Raw genomic sequence first — 6,989 nt, forward strand, 5'->3', positions numbered from 1 at the left:
ACATCCTGGATTTATCATAGTTCCACCACTTAGTAGTTCTGTGGCCTTAGGTGACTTACACAACCTGTTTCATTTCTATTGTGAAATTGACATAGCAGTATTTACCCTTCTGTTCTCATTTTTCATCACTCATGAAATTGGGACACTTGCCTTACAGACCTGTTATTAAAAAGAGGGAACAGCAGGGGCGCCTGGGTGGCTCAGTCGGTTAGGCGTCCGACTTCAGCTCAGGTCACGATCTCACAGTCCGCGAGTTCGAGCCCCGCGTCGGGCTCTGGGCTGATGGCTCAGAGCCTGGAGCTTGCTTCCGATTCTGTGTCTCCCTCTCTCTCTGCCCCTCCCCCGTTCATGCTGTGTCTCTGTCTCAAAAATAAATAAAACGTTAAAAACAAATTTAATAAAAAGAGGGAACAGCATATAAGGTGCTCAGAACAGATCTATGTAAACTTCTCAGTAACTATTTCAAAACTCAAAACCCCATGATCGGCAGTCAAATCTATTACGTGGCCTTATCCAACTCCATGTACAGCTGGGAGGCTCAAGGGCTTTGTAAGAGCTCTGTTAGCCTTTTATTTATTTATATATACATATATTTATTTACTTACTTATATAAATATACAACCCTGAGATCAAGAGTCGTACGCTCTTCTGACTGAACCAGCTAGGTGCCTTTAGCTTTGTTAGTCTTTAAATCACCAGACTTAAGATTTACAGGTCTTGCCCTACTGGAATCCTATCTTGTTTTTTTTATCTCCACTCTATAGGTCTGACTTGTGAGATACCATGGCTAAACGAATAAAGGAGCAAAGACAGTGACACTAAACTGCCTTATTTTTGTGCCAACAGCCTCAACTTAATGCTGTGTTTCTTAGCCACCCTGTAAATTTGAACAGCATATTTGTAGTGCTAAGACTTTTTGTACTCATATCCCAGTATCAGTCATATATATCTTATCTACTTATGCATCCACAATCAACGATCTATCATTAGATCACATCACTAATCCATAAGACCACAGCTATAAACTGGCCAGCAGGCTGAATTTGGCCTATAGCATTGCTTTGCCCTGTATCATGTTATAAGAACTAGAAAATCTCACATAGAAATCCTGATATGAGGTAACACTGAACCCACATGCCTGCACAGTAATTGTCAATACAAGTGAAAAACCTTAATATTAAATCAGTCCATGTTGTGAGCATGTAATACATTTAATGCAATACATTTAATTGGGTAGGGGAAAAAAAAACCTCTTTACATTAAAAAGACATTTTCCAGGGGCGCCTGGGTGGCGCAGTCGGTTAAGCGTCCGACTTCGGCCAGGTCACGATCTCGCGGTCTGTGAGTTCGAGCCCCGTGTCAGGCTCTGGGCTGATGGCTCGGAGCCTGGAGCCTGTTTCCGATTCTGTGTCTCCCTCTCTCTCTGCCCCTCCCCCGTTCATGCTCTGTCTCTCTCTGTCCCAAAAATAAAAATAAAAAAACGTTGAAAAAAAAAAAAATAAGTAAAAAGACATTTTCCAGTTCTGTCTGACCCAACAAGCAACAGAAGCAGTAGTTTCACCTAGCAACACTCATTCATGTGTCCCCTAGCACCCATTTAAGGACCTCAATACTGCATTGGAGAGCAGGTGTGGCAGGCAAGCACCCCCTCCCCCACCCCTGGCCAAAGATGCCCACATTCCAATCCCCAAAACTTGTGAACATATCACCTTACATGGCAAATGGGACTTAGCAGCTGTAACTAAATTAAGGATCTTGGGATAGGGGAAGGTTATCCTGGATTACTCGATGGCCCCAGTGTCATCCACAAGGATCTTTATAAGGAGACCAAGGATCAGAGTCCAAGAAAGCATGACTACAGAAGCAGAGGTTGGAGTGAGTGGCCACTAGTCAAGGAATGCAGACATCCTCTAGAAGCTTGAAAAGGCAAGGAAGGATTCTCAGAGCTTCCAGAAGGAAAGCAGCCCTGTTTTTTCCATTTAGTCCTGTAAAACCCATTTCCAACTTTTGCCTTCCAGAAGTGTAATAATTCAAAGTGTTTGAAGTCACTAAGTTTGTGGTAATTTGTTACAACAGCAGTATAGAAACTAAAACAGATTTTGGTACCTGGAAGTGGAATGCTACTGTAACAAATACCTTAAGATGTAGAAGTGGTTTTGGAACTGAAAAATGGACACAGGCTGGAAGAATTATGGGTATGATAGAATGCTTTCCACAGATTGTTACTACAAACATGAATGTTAACAATTCTGTCAGTGAGGACTCAGAAGGAAGTGAAGAGCCTAGTAGAAAATCTGTAGTCTTAGAGAATACATAAACAGACTGTGAATAGAAATACAGACACTAAAAGCACGGCTGGTGAGGGCTCAGAAGGAATTGGGTAATGTTAGCGGAAACTGGAAGAAAGGGGAATCCTTATATGGTAGAAACATAGCTGAGTTGTACCCAACAGTTATGTGGAAGGCAGAACTTGCACATAACAAACTTGGATATTTAGCTGAAGGGATTTTTTTCATTTCTTTTTGATGCTTGTAGTAAAATGCAAGAGCAAAGAGATAAATCTAGGGAAGAACGGTTAAAACAGAACCTGAACTTAATGCAGAAATCTCAGCCTATCCACACTGCAAAAGATGCTAAAATTAGGAGACTCACAGGGAAGTGTGCTCTGGAGAAAAAGCCAAGGTGTGGTTGAGCCCCCTTTTTCTAGTGCCTCAGAATGACCAAAAGGTCATATTTGTCCACACAGATAGGAGATTAGGCGTGTGACTCATGAATACTCTCAACCATCTCAGCAGAACCCAGGAATAGAGATGGGATTACCCAGGAAAGTTCTGTGGAGGCACCTCTTGTCCAATGAAGTGAATTTCCGTGACATCCACAGAAGATCAAGGTTGAGAATTTTTATACCAGCCGAAACACTGCCAGCCTGGACTCTGAGGGATGGAGAAAGGATCAAATTAAAGAAGTCTGTTAAATTCCCGAAATTCTGTAAGCAGGAAACAAGCTGACAAAACTACTCAGCTATGAACAAGCGCTACCTTTCATGAAATAGAAGGGAGGACTCAGGAAGGTATAGCTTGAGCCCGGAGAATACCCTCAGGCCTTAAACTGGACACTGTTTGCCCAGCTAGATTTTTAAATTGGTTGAGACCAGTGACTCCTTTTTCCCTTTCATTTCTTCCCATTTCGAAGGACCACGTCTATTACTGATGTCCAATACCTATCTTACTATTGACATTTGGGGAGCAGATAACTTAAAAACCTGTTATAAAACCACAGATGGAGAGGGATTTTGCCCCACGATAGATCATGCTCAGCTCTTACCTAGACCTGATTTAGACAATGAGACGTGGACTTTGGAGCTGAGAGTTGGGAGGTTTTTTTCTTTGGTGTATAATGGGTTGACATGTTGGGGGATGCTGGGAGGAAATGAATGCATTTTGCATGTGAGGTGACTGTGAATCTTTAGGGGCCAGAAGCCAGACTGAGGTAGGAAGAGTAATGCCCTGTCAGAGATGTACATGTCCTAATCCCCAAAACCTGGGAGTTACCTTACATGGCCAAAGGACTTTGGGGGTGTGATTAAGTTACATCATTAACAGGAAACTAATACAGTGATTGATTCCTTCACTTGGGCAGAAAAAAAAAAAAAAAAAAACAACCAGAATGGATCTTGTAGAATGCTGTTCTTAGCAGAAAATAAGGATGTGACAATATGAGCATAAAATAATAAAAGGTAATTTGTAAAAGTCCATGGGTTCACAATTTTGCTACGTTAAAATATACACGGGCACCTGGGTGGCTCAGTCGGTTAACCGTCAGACTCTTGATTTCAGCTCACATCATGATTTCACATTTCTGGAGTTCGAGCCCCATGTTGGGCTCTGTGCTGACAAGGCAGAGCCAGCTTGCAATCCTCTCTCTGCCCCTCCCCTGTGTGCTCTTTCTCAAAATAAATAAGTGAGCTTAAGAGAAAAAGCGTATGAGGGGTGCCTGGGTGGCTCAGTCGGTTGAGCGTCCAACTTCGGCTCAGGTCATGATCTCGCGGTTTGTGAGTTCAAGCCCGCTTCGGGCTCTGTGCTTACAGCTCAGAGCATGGAGCCTGCTTCGGATTCTGTCTCCTCTCTCTGCCCATAACCCCCTACCTCCCCGACCCCCCCCCCCCCGCTTGTGCTCTGTCTCTCAAAAATAAATAAATGTTAAAAAAAAATTTAAAAAGAGTTTATGAACACTAGTTACAAAGATATGAACATATAGTTCTTTTAAAGGAACTTCTAATTATATAGATGTGTACTTTTCGCCCATGAACTGAATCAAAATGTCCCAAATCAGCTAAACAATCCAGAAAATGTATAAACTACACAAAGAACAAAAAGGTCTGATCAACACCTGTGGTCTAATATTTAAAAAATACTGCAAGACCACTTTGTTTCTAGAAAAAAGGGTCCAAACACTTTAAATGTGCTTGAAAGGGGGCGCCTGGGTGGCTCAGTCAATTAAGCGTCCAACTTCGGCTCAGGTCCTCATCTTGCGGTCTCAGTTTGAACCCCACATTGGGCTCTGTGCTGACAGCTCAGAGCCTGGAGCCTGCTTCAGAGTCTGTGTCTCCCTCTCTCTGCCCCTCCCCAACTCATGCTCTCTTTCAAAAATAAATATTAAAAAAAATTGTTTTAATGTGCTTGAAAGATAGGGGTCAGGAGACCTGTTGTGTACGACCATATTAAGAAAAACTGTTATGAAAGAGGATTTGGGGCACCTGGGTGGCTCGGTTGGTTAAGCATCCGACTTTGGTCCAGGTCATGATCTCATAGTCCGTGAGTTCAAGCCCCGCATCAGGCTCTGTGCAGGCAGCCCTGAGCCTGGAGCCTGCTTCAGATTCTGTGTCTCCCTCTCTCTCTGCCCCTCCCCCACTTGTGCTCTGTCTCTAGCTCTCAAAAATAAATAAATGTTAAAAAAGAAAAAATTAAAAAAAAAAAAAAAGAGGATTCAACCTCACTTCCAGAATCTGATTTTAATCACCTTTGGAATTGTCCTAACCTAGGGCTAACCAGCCCAAAATACCAGAAACTCCCACTGACAACCTGAGATGAGAGGACATCCACTTTCTCTTGCATCTGATTGTTTATACTCAAGAAAAAGCATTAAAAAAGGAATATGGTAGGGACACCTGGGTGGCTCAGTCAGTTAAGCCACCAACTCTTGATTTCGGCTCGAGTCATAATCTCACAGTTAGTGAGATCAGCCCCACATTGGGCTCTGTGCTGTCAGCTGTGCTGATAGCATGGAGCCTGCTTGCAATTTTCTCTCCCTGTCTCAAAGTAAACATTTTTTTAAAAAATGGAATATGGTAGGGGTGCCTGGGTGGTTCAGTCAGTTGAGCATCCGACTTCAGCTCAGGTCACGATCTCATGGTCCATGAGTTCGAGCCCCGCGTCGGGCTCTGGGCTGATGGCTCAGAGCCTGGAGCCTGCTTCTGATTCTGTGTCTCCCTCTCTCTCTGTCCCTCCCCCATTCATGCTCTGTCTCTCTCTGTCTCAAAAATAAATAAATGTTAAAAAAAAAAAAAAAATGGAATATGGTAGAATTATTAAGATCCTTAGGAAGGTGTATGACTGGAACATCACAAAGGCAGAAAAAATGTAAAGTTCTTAGTAAAACTTTAAACCATGGTATTTGTAGTGTTTCTGCTTAAAAATTTCAAAACCAGATTAAAAAATTTTTTAAAGTTTATTTTGAGAGAGAGAGAGTGAGCAAGCACGCAAGGGGGAAAGAGGCAGGAGGGAGAGAATCTTAAGCAGGCTCCACGCTCGGTGCATGGGGCTCGATCCCATGACTGGGATCATGATCTGAGCCAAAATCAAGAGTCAGTCATTTAACCGATTGAGCCACCCAGGCACCCCAAAACCAGATTAAATTTCTATTCAAAGTTTAAATTTTGGACATATTTGGAACCAAGGCCTCAATGCCCGAGAAAAACTGATTTTCAAAATGTTGCTCAGGTTTAACAGAGTATGCATCAAAGTTTAAAACAGACTACTAAAAAAGTAATAAAATAGTAGACTGCTCCTCCTTGCACCAAATCATTAGAGAATCTCTCAATCAGGAGGAGCCAAGTAGCTGTTGTCCCTGGAGGGACGTGGGCTCTTCTCCAGAGTTTTCTACAGCACCACCTCCCCCATCTCCCAGCTGACCTGCTTCATTCATAGCACCATCTGCTGCCTTCCAAAGGCTCAGGAGTTAGTGGCATACATTAAAGGTGTCCCTGAACTGGTTCAGCCAGGTCTTCTTTCAGACCTGCCAAACATCCTGAGAGGTATTCCTCTCAGTTGGCATGCGGCAATCTGGTGGCACTGTAGGAAGTTTGCATAAAAATAGTATGTACCATTTATTATTCCAGTAAGTGCTAAGCCCTTTGCCAATGTCTCATGTAATCCATCATAGTGATCCTGCAAAATAAATACAAGGTTTTCTCACTTTACAGATGAGGAAAGTGGAGCTTAGAAATCTTGCTGTTTCAAATGTAAGCCAACAACAGACTTAGAACTGAGATTCCAGTGAAGTCTGACACCACAGCCCATATTGGCTGCATGATGCCACTGTTTCAAAAATGAGCAAGGCCGTGAAGCTAAAACCAGGTTTTTGGAGGCATAGATACTGCAGTACCAACAGACCTTGGGGGGAAAAGTGCAAGATAATTTGCACAGCTTTTTAAAATTTTTTTAAGGTTTATTTATTTTGGGGAGAGAGCGAGCGAGCACAAGTGGGGAGGGGTGGAGAGAGAGGGAGACACAGAATCCAAAGCAGGCTCCAGGCTCCACGCTTATCAGCACAGAGCCCGACGCAGGGCTTGAACTCACTGACCGGACAGCGAGATCGTAACCTGAGCTGAAGTCAGACACTTAACTGGCTGAGCCACCCAGTCACCCTAGATAACTTGCACAGCTTTTAGAAGTCACATATATTAATTCTTGGGGTCTTGTATTCTGGGC

General features: G+C 43.1%; 1 long non-coding RNA gene across 1 annotated transcript; it reads right to left on the minus strand.

The window, feature by feature from the left end:
• Positions 1–321: 321 nt before the first annotated feature.
• Positions 322–6,761, minus strand: LOC122204611. Its single transcript, XR_006195711.1, has 3 exons — positions 6,383–6,761; positions 2,821–2,933; positions 322–359 (listed from the first exon to the last, which is right to left on the minus strand). It is a non-coding gene; the product is annotated as an uncharacterized LOC122204611 (long non-coding RNA).
• Between the last annotated feature and the right edge of the window lie 228 nt (positions 6,762–6,989).

Source organism: Panthera leo, chromosome A2 (assembly GCF_018350215.1).
Source record: "Panthera leo isolate Ple1 chromosome A2, P.leo_Ple1_pat1.1, whole genome shotgun sequence".
NCBI lineage: Eukaryota > Metazoa > Chordata > Mammalia > Carnivora > Felidae > Panthera > Panthera leo.